Genomic DNA, 16,482 nt, shown 5'->3' on the forward strand with positions numbered 1-16,482 from the left:
AGTTACGTTGAGTTGTATGAACTGTTTTCACCTACGTATTCAGAACAACCCTTGAACAAGTGAAAGTTCAGTGCACCAATATCCCACCATGTGTCCAAGCCAGGAACCTGGATGGCCTCTGATGCCACCCATCAGTCACCAGCTTCTATCACTTCTCCCTCCTAAGTCAATATCAAATCCTTCCTCTCACCCCCACCATCACCACTTTAGCTCAACCTTCATTTCCCCTTGACAAGTACATTTCCCCAGAGTTTCGCCTAACCACTCCTACCCACAGATTCAGTTGCCTTTTATGCACTTCACGAGCCTTTACTGAGTGTTCACTTTGTGCCAAGCACTGTACTAGGGACAGTGGGCACAACAGGAAATAAGATAGAGCCTATGGTTTGGTAAAGAAAAGAAACAAGAAAACATATTTTAAGTCGGGATCGCTTATCTACCATAATACCCAACCCCAAAATCACAGGGGCTTAACACAATAAATCATGACTTAAGCCCTGGTCGGTGTGGCTCAGTAGGTTCAGCATCGTCCTGTGCAAGAAGAGGTTACCTGGTCGATTCCCAGTCGGGGCACATGCCCAGGCTTCGGACTGGATCCCACATCGAGTCTCGTAGAAGAAAGAACAGGGAGAATGAAGTGAGGCAATTTGAGGCCCTGCCTGGAAGGGGCGGACATCGACCCCCATCACATCCCATTGGCTGAACTCAGTCGCATGGTCCCAACTTAAGCACAAAGGAGGAGGGGAAATGTAGTCTTACTATGTGCTCAGAGGAGGAAGGAGACCTGGAGAGTGTATAACCCCGTCCTGGCCACAGCAGCCGGTTGTGATACAAGTAATAGATGCCACGGTGGGAGAGCAGAGCCTCCTGTGGGGACCGGGGGAGGGTGCCCTACATTCACTATATGCTGGGATGGATTCAGCCTCACTCTGCCGGTGCACTGGGCCTTATAACTCTCCTGGGACCCAGAGAAAGGCAACTGCTCTGCGCTCAGAACCTGTTGGCGATGCCCCTCTCCCTCCGAGCACTGCGAGGAGAGGAAAGGAAGAGCTGGGAAGCGGGGAGGGAAAATGGGTCTCCAGGGAGAAGCAGAAACGAGACACAAAGACGGCCTTCTGGTTCCGGGACTTGAGGGATTCTCCCGGCTCTTCCAGCAAAGTCCTCCTGCCTTCCTCCCGTTTTTGCCTAAATTAACTCAGGTTGATTCCTTTTTAAACCCTGGCCAAGATATTCTATCTCCATTTTCTCTAGTCAGTCCTCTCTCACATCACCACCACCAAATGTGACAATTTGTTTCTCTCCTTCCCGGCCCCAGGAGTTGGCCAGATGGAAAACAGAGGCGAGGGTGGGCAGGGGCAGGGGAGGGGAGAGGAGGGAGAGGAGGGGGGAGGGGGGGACCCACAGACATACACAAAGACATGTGGAAGAGTGTTCTTCATGGCATTGTTTGTAATAGTACAGGGCTGAAGGTAATCTCCATCCGTGAGACCCTGGCTCTGCCTGATGATCTGAGGGCGAGATCTCTCCATCAGTGAGACATCAGCTAAATAACTCACAGTGCTTCCATATCAGAAAACCACACAGCAGTTCAAAAGAATGAGCAGTTTAAAAAATCTGGAACTCAGTCTAGGTATTACTGCCTTACAGATCCCCAGAATGTATTATATACACTATATACATCCTGTGTGTGCATGTGTGTGTGTATATATATATGTAAATATATATATACCTATAAAATCTTCAAGATATAGAGTGGGAAATGCAAAGCAGAAGTAAAAACATACTTATGATTAGAATTTACAGACTATTTCTGGAAAGATATATGAGAAGCAGTAATGGCTCGTAGGGGCCGGGAGTAGACGGGGAGGGAGAATTAATTTTTTCCCTGCATATGTGTGTGTACTCTTTTTTAAAACCATCTGTATGCTTTAGCTGTTCAAGAAAAGTAATTGATTGAAGTGTGTTTAAAAGGAAAGAACAGAGAAGGAGGAATGCACCAGGGTAGACGGGAAGGGGAAAGAAAATAAAAGCATCAAACAGCTCAGCCACCACCTGACTTCCATTCCCAAGTCCCCTGTGACAGATCCCTGACCTTTACCAAATCATTTCCCTTCTCCGTGCCTCGGTGTTTTCATCTGGAAAATAGGTCAGCAGAGTTTGGTGCTCTCTAAGGTCCCAGCTCCCCAAATCGTCTGCAATATTCACTGACAGCTAATTGCTCGGGCAGAAATTCCTTTCAAATTAAAGCGGTAATTGTCCTGGCCTCCCAGAGCAGCATAATACAAAATGGCTTTTTTCTTTATTAGAGTCGTCTTTGAAATCTGGTGCCTTAAAGGATATAAAATGAATTACAGATGACGTATTTGCAGCATGTAGAATAAGAATGTTTTTGGGGTGCCTGATCAGCCCTTGACCCCCTTCAGAAAAGTCTCTGTTCTCCTGTTCTCTAGAGCCTGGCCAGAGATGGACCCAGATGCCTGACTCAGGAGGCTCCAACCAATTATAATACTGCCCAAAAGCTAATTTGATTTGTCCTCAAGAACTTGAACTAAGAAACACAGATTGGAAGGGAATGAAGGCCAAGAGTCCTATTACATTAATGCTTAGGAACCAGATTGAAAGTTGCATGAGGGCAGGGATGGTAAGAGTCTGCTCACTGCTGCATGCCCGGTGCCTGCCACCATTCAGCATATAGTAGGTGCTCAATAAATGCTAATTGAGAGAAAAAAATAATCACTAGAGGAAAGGTCCATAAACTCTTACTGCTTCAGAACCCTGGTACCACACAGCTTTTCTTTTAGAGAACTAGAATTCTGGTTTTTCTTCAGATTTTGATCTTTCTTTAAAATTTCCTTACACCTAAGCTAATTTAAACAGATTTGGGGTTCTTTTATCCGAGAGTCCTAAGACAGTCTTTTTCCCCCCAGAAATACCAATCCATTTTTTCCTGAGATTATTTTCTTTTAATTAAACACTATCAAAATTAATAGTAACATGTTGTATGGTTAAATTCAATTCAGCAAACACCTATTCAACTAGAAACTATGGGACAGGTGAAAGATGAATAGGGGAATGTCCCCACCATCAAGAAACTCACATTCTGGTGGGAAAGACAGACATACAGTTAAATCACTCAAACAGCAGATCCTCTGAAAGACAAGGTTTAAACAAAGCACTACAGGTTATAAATGGGAGAAAGAGAGCACTATCAGGGTAGATTTTTATAGAGGAGGTGACCTTGAAGATGGGCTTTGAAGGATGATTAGGATTTCCCAGGGAAAGTGTATTCTGGACTTTGAATAAAGTCTGCGGTTCCTCTTTTCGTGGTTTCAGTTACCCACAGTCAACTTTGATCTAAAAAAACTACTATAGTAAACCCTCGATTTTGCAGACCGCAATTTAACGGACAAAATTTCTGGTCCATATGTTATATGTGAAAATTAACACCCTGTTAATTTTAAAATGCTTTTAACCAAGATTTGCTTATAATTAAATGAACATGCTATTTTTTTTGTTATTAATTCACTGTTATTTTTAACAGATTTTAGCCAATTGGCCATATGTTGGGAAAAACACTGTAGTAATTTTGCTGACCTAAATACATATTACATATCTACAACTGTAGTCTACGTATCGAAATCCAATAGTCACTGCTCATAAACAATGTTCGGTGAATGATTAGGATGTGATCACACCACATGGAGGGTGGTAATTGATTCTGTTGTGGGGTGGCCTGACTTTCTGCAGCAGTTTAACACACGATGTCCTCACTTGTGCTAAGGCCACCCCCCAGCTGTGTGCGTTTGTTTACTCGAGGTGACTGTGAATGCACGCATTTACTAGGCCTATTCAATATAAATTTTTAAAACTTACTGTAATACATATAGAAAGCTTTCCTGTGAAATTAAACTTTTCATACATATTTAATTTCAATTACACAAACATGTCTATGTAAGTAAAAACAGGTAAACTAACTAATTTGTCAATTTTTTTACATACTCATTCGGAAAATCTACTCTATCCTATAACGGACTTTGGGCTTTAACACACACCCTCTCACCCGAATCAGTCTGTTATAGGGAGCGTTTACTGTAAATGGGAAGCTCCGGATATAAACAATTCATAGTTTTAAGTTGCTCACTGACCTGAGTGGTGATGAAATCTCATGCTGTCTCTCCAGAACGGGCCCCGCATATCCCCGCTAGGGACGCTCCCTTGCCCGTTGGTCACCTAGTAGCGATCTTGGCTCTCGGTGCTTGTGCTCAGGTCACCCTTATTTTACTTAATAATGGCCCCAAAGTGCAAGAGTAGCGATGCGGGCATTTCGGATACGCCAAAGAGGAGCCATGAAGGGCTTCCTTTAGGTGAAAAGGCAGAAGTTCATAAGGCATTGTGCCATCTCACGACATCCCAAGAAGGGTGAGTAAAATACAATAAGATATTTTCAGAGAGACCACATTCACATAACTTTTATTGCAGTGTATTGTTATCATTGCTCTGTTTTATTTATGGTTGTTGTTCATCTCTTCCCATGACTAATTTATAAATTAAGCTTTATCATACGTGTGCGCATATAGGAAAATAGTATACCTAGGGGTCGGTGTTACCCGCGGATTCAGGCATCCACTGGGGGCCTTGGAAGGTATCCCCAGGAATGAGGGGGAACTACTGCAGGTGGCGCGGCTGGACGATGGGCTGCACGGTCGGGTGAAGGGGACACCAGACTCAAGGGTAATGCGCGACTGTGAGAGTGGACCGCACTACCTGTTACCAAGACCCCCCCTCAGCGTTTTAAATTATTCAGGCCAGTGGGGGTTCTTTCAAAAGGGGAGCACAGTGGCGAAGTCCCCAGCGCTGAAAGGAACACTCCAAGTCCCAGAAACTTTACAGCACAGAAGAAAAAACATGATCAGATTTTTAATTTCAGTGACGGTCACTTTTCTACTCAAAACCCGTCGTTCCTTTCTTCCCAAGCATCCAGGAAACAGTGGATTTCCACTCAGTGCCATACAAAGGTCGTTAAAAATGATTATCTTTTTGAGGTGGTGAATGTGTTCTGGAACTAGAGAGCGGCAATGATTGCACAACACCGTGAAACGTACCAAAAGCCAATGAACTATGCACTTTAAAATATCTAGGAGGAAAATTACTCAGGTTTTAGCTTGGGCAAAATCATATTCTAGAACAGATTATACTGACAGATATGAGGTTCGGTGGGTAAGTGCTATGTGTTATGCACAAGAGCAAATTCAATAAACACAGTGATATATGGACAACGGTGAGTTTTGTTTGTTTAAGATTAAAATAACAAGAAATTAGCACTTAATCCCTGTTGGTGACAGTATACATTAGTACCTTTTGCAGGGTGGGGTAGGGAGTGAGCCCTTGACTCCATCTTTTAAAATGTTTAATGCATGAGTCTTGGTACCAACAATTCTCCTTCAAGCAGCTCCATGTGCACAAGGTGCTGGTATCCTTGTATATAAGACTGTAGACCAAAAAAAAAGTTTGTTGAAACATTGTATTAGTGAAAAACTGGAAACAACCCAAATGTTCATCCGTAAGAGATTGGCTAAATAAATAAGTAGGATGAACCACTAGAACGTGGTTACCTCTGGGTAGTGCTACTTAAGGGAGAGGTTTTTCCACTTTGTTTTTTTCATTTCTAATTTCATTTCTTGTGGCATGCCTCACTTTTATAATTTTAATAGACCCATGGTTTTCTTTAATCAAAGATTGCTTTATTGAGTCCGATGGACAATATGTGCATTCTTCAACTAGGATTACCCACTTTAATAAATAAATAAAAAATGTTAAGGAAAAAAAGCAAAGGCTAGGCCTTTTTATGCACATTTGGGGCACACAAAAATATTAAGAATTGGGCATGTCTGAGAGATAGTAACCTGGAGGATACTTCCTAACCCTTTACTCTGAGATTAGATCAGGGCCGCATTATAGAGCCAATGCCTGTCGTCCACTAGTGGTCCACTGGTGAATTCATAAAATGAATAAAACGACTAGATTGCCAAGTCAGCAACAAAACCAGTGCTATTGCACCAACACTATGGGGCTCTAGCCAGGTCTTCTTGGATTCCTTTGGTAATCTCTTGTGTCTCCTGCTTGCTTCCGTTTGCTTTCATTACCGTTACCACACTCAAGTAAGTCTTTAGAGGAAGAAAGATGTCTCAGGCTATTGGAGCAAATTCGCGTGGATGTTCTGAAACAGTTGTGCTCAGGAGTTATATCCTCTGAGGAGTCCTTAGTCAATGACTTCTGGGTGCAGGAGTATGAAATTTCACCTCTCTTGCCTCCGGTCAGAACAAACTCTGAAGTATACCTTAAACTCCAGGCTCCTCTGCAGGATCGGGCTGGAGTTACCCTCTAAGGAACTTTGCCTGAAATTGCACTTTTGTTTGTCTCCTTGTGCTTCCCAAGTGGGTTTCTCCTGCAAGTGCTTCCTTAGTGAATCACCTGCCTATGAATTCTCATCGCCGGGTCTTTCTTCTTCAGAAGAACTCACTCTCAGATTTATAAGTTTAAACTCAAAACCAGAAACAAGAAGTACAAATAGCACTGACCCAAGATCAGCTGTAGAAAAGTCCAGTCCCGAGTTTTCACAAAACAGGATGATTCAAATCAAGGCTAATGTAATTAATGCCCGTCTCTCATAGCTTCACCTCTAGTATTTGCTACGCAGACTCTGTACCTTGCTAATGACTCTGTCTGTTGGAAGAGGCATCACATTCTCTCGCCCACATGTATAAGACCAGTAGGTTTCATGTAAGAGGTTAATCAGCTTCTCCTAATTTCATGTATCCTTGAAATTATTAACATCAGGAAAGTCAATGAAAACTTCATGGATTCTTTTCTTTCTTGCATTTATCTGTTCTTGCTAAAAGAGTAGAGTTGCTGTTCTACTTCAATCCAAAATCATTTTTGCAAATTTAAGAGGACAGATCTTATTTCTCTCTTGTTGAGCCTCACTGGGTTGTTCTAGGGATTCAACGAGGTAAGAACAGAACCTAGCCAAGGGGTCCGGCTCATGGTAGGCACCTAATCAATTACCTTCCTTCACTCCGAAACTGTGGCCTAGAAGAATAATCTAAGTCAGTGATTCCCAAAGTGTGGTCCTGTACTAGTAAGACCCGGAGTGCTTACCAAATGCAGATTCCTGGGCTCCATCCTCCTGAATCAGAATCTGTGAAAGAAAGACTGGAAGCCAGCATTTTGTAAAATATTGTGCATGGCAAAGTTTAGAAATCACTACACCTCATTCAGCGGTTTCCAACTAGAGAGACCCTGCAAATAGGAATGCGTTAATAAGTATGGTTTGGTTTGAAAATGATAGAAACACAAGTAAAACTAACGTAAGAAAAAGAAAGAAGTGGGTAGATTTATCAGTTCGGGAAACTAAAAAGTCCAAGGTTAACTTTAGACCTGGCTAGACCCAGGGACTCAAATGCTGCCTTCAAGATTCCCTCCTTCCTCCATCTCCTGGCTCGCTTGTCCTCTCATCTAGCTCCACTCATGGGTTTCCCATGCGATGAAGTGTTAGCCACCAGCAGCTCTGTTCTCGCCTTGTCTTTATGCTAGTGGTCCTCAAAGACAGGAGCGCTCTCTTTCCTGGAGGTTTCAGCAAAAGTCTCTGAGAGATCCCTGATTGGTCTAGCCTGAGTCACATGCCCATCTTTTAACCAATCCGTAGCCAGAAGGATATAGTGCTCTGACAGGTGAGGCTGTCAGGTGCCCATCCCTGTGGCAGCACATCAATGCTGACTCCACTTAAACAATGTAAATGGGTCCCTCCTGCCCCCCCAAAAAAATAAGGATCCTACCACCAGAATTGCCAGAGGACTGTTCACTAAAACCAGAATTTGTATCCTTTAAAAGTCTTTCAGATGATGCCACTGATTGCCCACATTTGGTTGTGATAAACCCCTGGATGTATTTAACTAAAAACGACTCAGAAAGACTCAAAACCACTGATCTGCCCTCACTGGAGAGTTCAAATCTTGCCTCTCCTGCCCAGGGATATGTAAAAGTGATAGACTAGGATGGGACGCTGGAACCTCTGGTTCAGCTGGAGGTTACTCTTCTGTAAACCATGTTAGCAGAGGGGGCAAGCCTGGACTGTCACCACTTAACAGAGAGCAAAAAGGTTGGCATTAGAAGGAGCTTCAGGAAAATGTGTCTGTATCCTCCAGGGTGATAACAGGTTGGTGTAACATCTACCAAGCAGATGTGCTGACAGGAACAGAGGCGGGATGGCAGACTTGTTGAAAAGGGGAAATCCAATTTTATCATAGATGATTTCTTGATGCAAAAGTATTGTACTTCAGTTAGTGCAGTTGGGTTTCTCCCTTGATATTTGTCAGCTGTGGAGAAACTTTTTCTTTTTTTAATCCTTACTCAAGGATATTTTTCCACTGCTTTTCAGAGAGAGTGGAAGGGAGGGAGAGAGAGAGAGAAACATCGATGTGAGAGAGACACATGGATTGATTGCCTCCCACACGTGCCCCAACCGGGGCCAGGGATCGAGCCTGCAACCAAGGCATGTGGCCCTTGACGGGAATCGAATCCGAGACCCTTCAGTCCAGGGGGGGCCAGCGCTCTAACCACTGGGCTAAACCAACTAGGGCAATAGAGGAGAATCTTTTTCTTGAACTAAAAATAAAATCTAGTCCCTCTATATGTGCATGTTTATATCCAATGCCGGGGAGGGTGGAAGAAGGAAAATCCATGAAATAAATTAGTGTCATATTGTACAACTAGCTTGCCCAGGATTGTACTGCTCCTACTGCTGGAGGAAGGAAAAATTGAGGCAAGGCCCGAAAGGACTTGTAGTCTAATTTGAAAAGTACAGCAAGATGTTGGGAGAAGACGTGGGAAAAGTTGCTGAGAGAAGGTCCTGGCTGTGTCTTTTGTGGCTGGTGTGCTTGCATCAGCATGTCATAGGTAAAGAGCAAAACACCATCTCATTTTAATAGCACACTTAACTGCCTACACATACACAGGAGATCATGGTGTTTGCCAGTTTCAAAAGTTCAGTCTCAAATGCAGCGAGAGCCGGCCAATAGTTCTTGGACCAGACAGCTAGAAGAAATCTGTAGTTCTTAACAGGGTACCTGAGCCATTAAAATAGTGTTGCAACAAAGAGAACAATCGTGTGGATATCAAACTACATTGGGGGGCCAATGGGTGACGGGAAGGTGCTTAAAAGAGGACAACTCGGCATCTCGTTGGGAGGTGCAGAGGCCGGCAGGAAATCAGTGAGCATGCATCGGCTCCACCCACACGCTTCATCCACCTAACAGCAAACCGGCCACCTTACTAGTGGTTTTATGAATTTTATCTTGTGTGAGATCTAAGCCCTCATCAGATGGAATTATTCAACTTGCTTTGGCTTGTCCTTACTGCTTTGAAAGTGCCCAGATGCCCTTCTAGATGGGTCTTAACTAAACATATTGTGATAATTATTCCACAATATATGTATGTCAACTCATTACACTGTACACCTTAAACTTACACAGTGTTGTATGTCAATTACGTCTCAATAAAACTGGTCAAAAAAATAATACCCTTCCTCTCTCTTACAAGCAAATTTGGATACTCGTTTAATCATTGATTTTAAAATATCTATTAAGGGTTTACTAGGTGCTACTGTGCACAGTTAGGCATTGAAGTTACGGCAATGTAAGAAACAGACAAAAATCCCCACCTTCGTGGAGCTTATGTTCTAGAAACACAGCATCCAACACGGCAGCCACAAGCCACATGAGCTATTGAGAACTTGAAAAGTGTCCAGTCCAAAATGAATTGTGCCGGGAGTGTAAAACTCGCGATTTCAAAGACTAAGTGTTGAAAAAAAGAATGTAAAGTATATCAGCTTACTTTTTATATTGATGACTTATTGAAAAGATAATACTTTGGATATATTAGAATTCATTTCACCTGTTTCTTTTTACACTTTTTGTGTAGTTACAGGAAAAGCTAAAATAATATATGAGGCTCGCAGTGTCTTTCTGTTGAACAGCGCTGTTCTAGAGCAGTGGTTCTCAAATGGGGCTGATGTTGCCCCCAAGATGTTGGGCAAGCAAAAAATGAGTCTTCTTGCACAGCTCTGAATCTGTCGAATCACCTTGGAAGTTTGACCTTGCAGGAGCAATCTTGGAGAGGTTCTTCGGCACCAAGACTTGGAATTTATGGAGCTGCTCCCAGATGGTGTCTAGATTCTCTGCATATTTTAAATACCTGCGATTCTGTTGGAGGAGGTCATTGAGAGGATGGGACCACTAGTTGATTCTCAAGCTGGACCCAGGCAGTCGGAGGCTCCTCACTATGCTCCCCTGTCCTTGGAATGTACCATTCACCCACATTTCCATAGCCCAAGCCATTTCAAGGACGCAGCCTTGAGAAAAGGCATTGCTGAGACCATCTAGACTGTACATGTAACTTAACGCCATTAAGGCCTCTATGTAAACTTTAAGATTCTGGTGGCCAGTGCAAAGATCTACTCATCTTTGGGCTGCCCAAGATGAGCCTTGTATGTAAGTTCCCTTGCTTGTTAAAACCTGCCACCTACCAATCTGAAGCGGGCCTTCTCTTTCTTCAGTCTGTCCTTGCCCTCCCTGTAGGGGGCCATTTAATGAACTAACACTCCACCCAAGGTTTTGAGGGAAGCTTTTTTTGCCTTCCTTTGTAGTTTTACAACCTATGGATATGATACCATTGCAGTTAGCTAGTTATTAGTAATAGGATAGGAGCAAAAGGAAGGCCAAACATTATAGGCATGTCATTTGGGCAGCTTCACCAGGAAGCTACAACTTTGCACTCCTCAGGGAACCACCAGCTTATTCCCTGCACAGCACTGGGGGAAGGGATCCAACAAAGGAAAGATAGATACAGGCCCAGGAAAGCTGGGGTGACACAGGGAAGGTATTTGCCTGTCAGTCATGCCTAGGAACAGAAATCATTGGCCCGAATGGGTGTGGCCATTGCAAGCATGCAAAAATTTGGGAATACATGATCTCCTGAACAAAAAAGCTCACTCTCTCATTGCTCCCTGCTCTTGGAGTGCTTGGCTTGTGACTCTTGTGACTCTTGGCTCTCTTGCATTCACCCCTATGGCCCGTGGCCATGAGGATTCCCCCACAATGGACTAAAGGACTGCAGTGGGAAACACAAGCTAAGCTAGCCTGATGCTGGGCTGAACCCAGCTCCAACATGGAAAGGAAATTCTAGGTACTGGCTCTGATTTTAGCTCTACTGAAGCCCCAGATACACTTCTTCCATGACTGGACTAAGGCAAATGTGACTTTGGAAACTCAGGGATATAATTCCATACAAATAAATATTACTCCTTCTCTCATGTGAGTCTCAGAAAATCCTTTTTCTTGGGATATTGCCAGAAAGACACCCCCACTAGCAACCAAGGGGAGACAATGCCCTCTCCCCTCCATTAACAGATACATACTTCAACAAAACAGTTTCATCTTGCCTTTTCTGGTGCCTTATATAAGTCGATTCATATTGGATGTGTTCTTTTGTGTCTTGCTTTTGTTGTGCGTGCTCAGTATTATGTTTAGATTCACCCTCATAATTGTATGTAGTTCTATGATGTTTATTTTCACTGCTGTATAGTATTCCATGAATATATTACATGTTACATGAATATACAATGTTTTTATCTAGGCTACTGATGAGGCACATTTAGGCTGTTTCCACTTTGGGGCTATCTTGAACAATGCTCCTATGAATATTCTAGATCATGAATGTTGAGCACACATGCACAGGTTTCTCTAAGGTATGTCCTCACCAAATTTTAATTAAAAAATCTCTGTAGCTCTAACTTGACATCTGTGTCTGAAGTTGAATAAAAACAACCCTTCCAAGTCTCTCATTAGACTCATAAAGCTTCCAAAACTCACCTAAACCTCTAGTGTATCTCCAAGTGTTTAGCATTAAGTGGTATTTGAGAACAAAGCCCTAGGGGCTCTCTCCTTAACTTTTCTATTCTTCCCTATCACTTTACATTAAGGAGGAAAGGGGCCTTCTGTTTCATGCATGTTCTTGCACTTACTTGGCATTGCTCACTGGAGTGATTTAGCCCAAAGAAAAATCTGACACATGTCTGAAACCCTGCACTCTCTGCTACTTCAGGATAAAGTCCCAAATCCTTACTATAGCACCAGAGTCCTTTATGAGCTCCCCCGTCAGATTCCCAGACATACACAGTCCTACACTTCCCTTTTTTAGCAATACCAAATGGCTTATAGTTCCTACTACACGTCATGATTTTTCACACCCCCTATGCCTTCAGCCATGCTGTTCATTGCCTAGAACAACTTTCCCAAATCTTGTTTTCTGCATAAACTCTCACCCATCTTTTAAGACTCAACTTAAACATCATCTTCTCCAGGAAACCATGCTTCTCACTGCTCCCCAGCCCCCTCACCGCCATATCACCAGGCACTTCTCTCTGTACTAATGTGCATTACACTGTATTATAATTGTCATTCCCTCTCTCCACTGTTCTGAGAGCTCCCTGAGATAAGGGATCTTTTCCTATTTATCTCTGTATTTTCAGTATTAAACACAATGCCAGACACTTGGTATGGTAGTTAATATTATATTTTAATTTGACTGGATCATGACATGCCCAGATATTTGGCTAAACATTATTCCTGGTGTGTCCGTGAGGGTGTTTTTTGATAAGATTAGCACTTGAGTCTGCAGACTGAATAAAGCAGATTGTCCTCTCCAATGTGGGTGGGCCTCATCCAATCCACTGAAGGCCTAAATAGAACAAAAAGCTAGAGGAAGGGAAAATTTGCTCTCTCTCTCTCTCTCTCTCTCTCTTTCTCTCTTTCCCTCTCTCTCTGCCTGACTCTTTGAGCTAAGACATTAGTCTTTTCCTGCCCTTGGCCCAGGGCTTACACCATAGGTGCTCCTGGTTCTCAGGCCTTCATACTTGGACGAGAGCTACATTATTGGCTTTCTTGGGTCTCCAGCTTATAGACGACAGATCATGGGACTTCTCCGCCTCTATAATCAAGTGACTCAATGAGTCAGTTCCTATATATATAATGTATATCTATAAATCTCACACATATTCTATATATATAAATCACATGTCTACATATATATCATTGGTTCTGTTTCTCTGGAGAACCTTGGCTAATACACTTGATAAATGTTAAGTAAATATTTATTGAGCTGAACTGAAATTGGCATTTGAACTTCAAATTGGCTTAGACTGGAAGAGCCTCCACAGCGCAATGCTAGGAGGTCCTATTCACTGTGTTGCAAATGACTGTGTTAAAAATGGCCCCTCTAGCCTGGCTGGTGTGGCTCAGTTGGTGAGTGTTGTCCCATGAACCAGGAGGTCATGGTTTGATTCCAGGTCAGGGCACATACTGGGGTTACAGGCTAGATCCCCAGTGGGGGGGCGTGCAGGAGGCCGCTGATTGTCTCATTAATGCTCCCTCTCCCTTCCTCTCTCTGAAACCAATAGAAACATATCTTTGAAAAAATGGCCTTTCTAGAGTTTTGCAGTATGCAAGCCCTACTAACCTCCACCTCCATTCCTCTTGCTATTGTTGTCTAATTAAAAAAAAAAAGTTTCTCCATGTGACCCATTTTTCTTCCTGATGTTTATCCTCTAGAACCTAGAGTTGCTATCTAAAGTTAATTAGAATCAAACACTATAGAATCACCTAATACCACTCTAGTAAGTACCTAAATCCTCCAATGAGTGTTTCCACCTTAATGCAAATAGACTCCCAACCAAGAACATATATTTTCTTTTCTTTTCTTTTTTTATTTCTCAATGCCTTTACTTTTAAACATGAGGGGGAAATCTTATAAGTATACATGAAAAAGACAGACATGATCACAGGTAAAAGTAAAGAAAATCTAGCCAGAAAGCTTTAACACCTGTCAGCTGTTGAACCTGAAGTTCTGACTATGACATGTTGCAGGGCTGAAAGGAATGGTACCTAGTATTCCTTTCCTTCCTCACCCCCTCCTTCAACAGAATCCACACCAGCCTCCTCATAATCTTTCTCAAGGGCAGCCATGTCCTCACAGGCCTCAGAAAACTCTCTTTCCTCCATGCCCTCACCCACGTACCAGTGGACAATAGCACGCTTGGTGTACATCAGGTCAAACTTGTGGTCCAGGTGATGCCAGGCCTCAGCAACAGCCGAGCATGCACATAGCTCGCTGTACTTTGGCTAGGTCTCCACCAGGTACCACAGTGGGAGGCTGGTAATTAATGCCAACTTTGAAGCCACTGCACCGGTCCACAAACTGGATGTTGGGCTTGGTCTTGATGGTGGCAACGGCAGCATTGACATCTTTGGGAACCATGTCACCATGGTACAACAGGCAGCAAGCCATGTATTTACTGTGGCAAGGGTCACATTTTGCCATCTGGTTGGCTGGCTCAAAGTATTCATTGGTGATCTCTGCTACAGTAAGCTGTTCGTGGTAGGCTTTCTCAGCAGAGATGACAGGGGCACATATAGCCAGGGGGAAGTAGATGCGAGGATATGGCACCAGGTTGGTCTGGAATTCGGTCAGATCAACATTCAGGGCTCCATCAAACCTGAGGGAAGCAGTGATGGAGGACACTTCATCTGGCTAGTAAGGCGGTTAAGGTTGGTATCGGTTGGGCATTCAGTATCGAGGTTTTAATGACAGATGTCGTAGGTGGTCTCGTTGTCAACCATGAAGGCATAATCAGAGTGCCCCAGGGTGGTGTGCGTGGTGAGGATGGAGTTGTAGGGCTCAACTAGAGCTTTGGAAACATGGGGGGCTGGGTAGATGGAGAACTACACCTTGGACTTGTTGCCATAATTGACAGAGAGATATTCCATCAGCAGGAAGGTGAACCCAGAACCATTCCCTGACCATAACTGTGGAAAACCAAGAAGCCCTGAAGACCTGTGTACTGGTCAGCCAGTTTCTGAATTCAGTCAAAGACGAGATCACTGAACTCCTTGCCAATGGTGTAGTGCTCATGTTGGGGACAGAGACGTTGATCACGCCCTGTTAATTGCGATTGAGAAAGGGGGAGGCACCTAATAGGAATAGGACCATAGCTGTTTAATGATTATTCACCTTACTAACTATAGATAAGAAGTTTTCCTACAGACCCTGGGAAACTGGAGGATGTGCTAGAAGAAAAACAGAGCTGTAAAAAGTTGAGACACCTTGGGGCCTAGATGGGTCCATTGCTCAGAAAAGAAAATACACTTTGAGAACAGACAAAGGACAGGATGTGCTTTGATTTAGTTGCTATGCCTGGAGCCTGACTCCCCTGCCCCTCCGGGAGTTTGCCTCAGGAATGCTGAATATTCTAAAGTTCTAGAAACTGGCAGAACTGGGTTTTAACACCATTGAAAATTAACTACCTTGTTATTGGACTTCCAAGATCCTGGAAGGAGACACACAGACCACAGGCCCTGAAGCCATCTTCCCCTTTCCCCCCCTTCCCCCTTGCATGCAACCCTATATAATCAGCCAGGGATTAAGGGAAGGGCAGAACAGATTTTATGTGGACGAATCCCTCTGCTCTCCCATTTTGCAGGCAATAGTGGAAGAAATGCTTAAATATGATTCAACCTTGTCTCTGCTTCATTGGCTGAAGTAGCAACAGGCAGCCCAGACCCATTGTGTCCAGTTTCACTCATGGGCATTGTTATTGGCAGCATCTTCCTTGCCAGTGATGAGCTGCTCAGAATGGAATGGCTGACAGTAGGTACTGATGCAAACTTCATCAATGACGGTGGGTTTCAGGTCTATAAACACTGCCGTGGGAATATGTTTGCCAGCACCTGTCTCACTGAAGAAGCTGTTGGAGGAGTCATCTCCTCCCCTAATGGTCTTGTCACTTGGCATCTGGCCATCGGACTGGATGCCATGTTCCAGGCAGTAGAGCTCCCAGCAAGTATTGCCAGTCTGAACACCAGCCTGTCCAACATGCACAAAGATGTACTCACACACAGCTGCGGGTTAACAGGCTTAGGCAACAAGAATAGACACTGAGTCCTGGTTACTGTCCCCAACAAGCTAAGAGTCCAGGTAAGTAATGCACTCAAGAACATATGTTTTCAACAGAACCTAGCTTAGTGTTTATATAGATATACAGTTTATACTTAATAATTCAGGATTTTTCTGCACCTTGAAGTTATCTTTCTAAATAAAAAGGAATCAATATACAATCCTTTAAGAAAAGTGCAGGTATAAGTTTAAAATTTAACCAACTGACCAGAAATGTATGGGGAGGTTTTCTTTTAGAATATTTGTTTAATTTTTTTATTTTTCTCTGTCCTAAAAGTCAAAATCAAGGCATGAAGTTAAGTTAGTTAATGATTTCAGCTAGTTTGGTACACAAAAATGAAAATTTTCTTATAATTTGCAGAGAAAAGTGAGGAAGAGAGGAGTCATGCCTGTAGGATGTTCACCCTGGCTCCTCCC

At 43.3% G+C, this 16,482-nt stretch overlaps 1 pseudogene; it reads right to left on the reverse strand.

The window, feature by feature from the left end:
- Positions 1 to 13,997: 13,997 nt before the first annotated feature.
- LOC107525465 (tubulin alpha-1B chain-like) lies at positions 13,998 to 15,903 on the reverse strand (annotated as a pseudogene).
- Between the last annotated feature and the right edge of the window lie 579 nt (positions 15,904 to 16,482).

This window comes from Miniopterus natalensis, chromosome 3 (assembly GCF_054644295.1).
Source record: "Miniopterus natalensis isolate mMinNat1 chromosome 3, mMinNat1.hap1, whole genome shotgun sequence".
NCBI classification, from domain to species: domain Eukaryota; kingdom Metazoa; phylum Chordata; class Mammalia; order Chiroptera; family Miniopteridae; genus Miniopterus; species Miniopterus natalensis.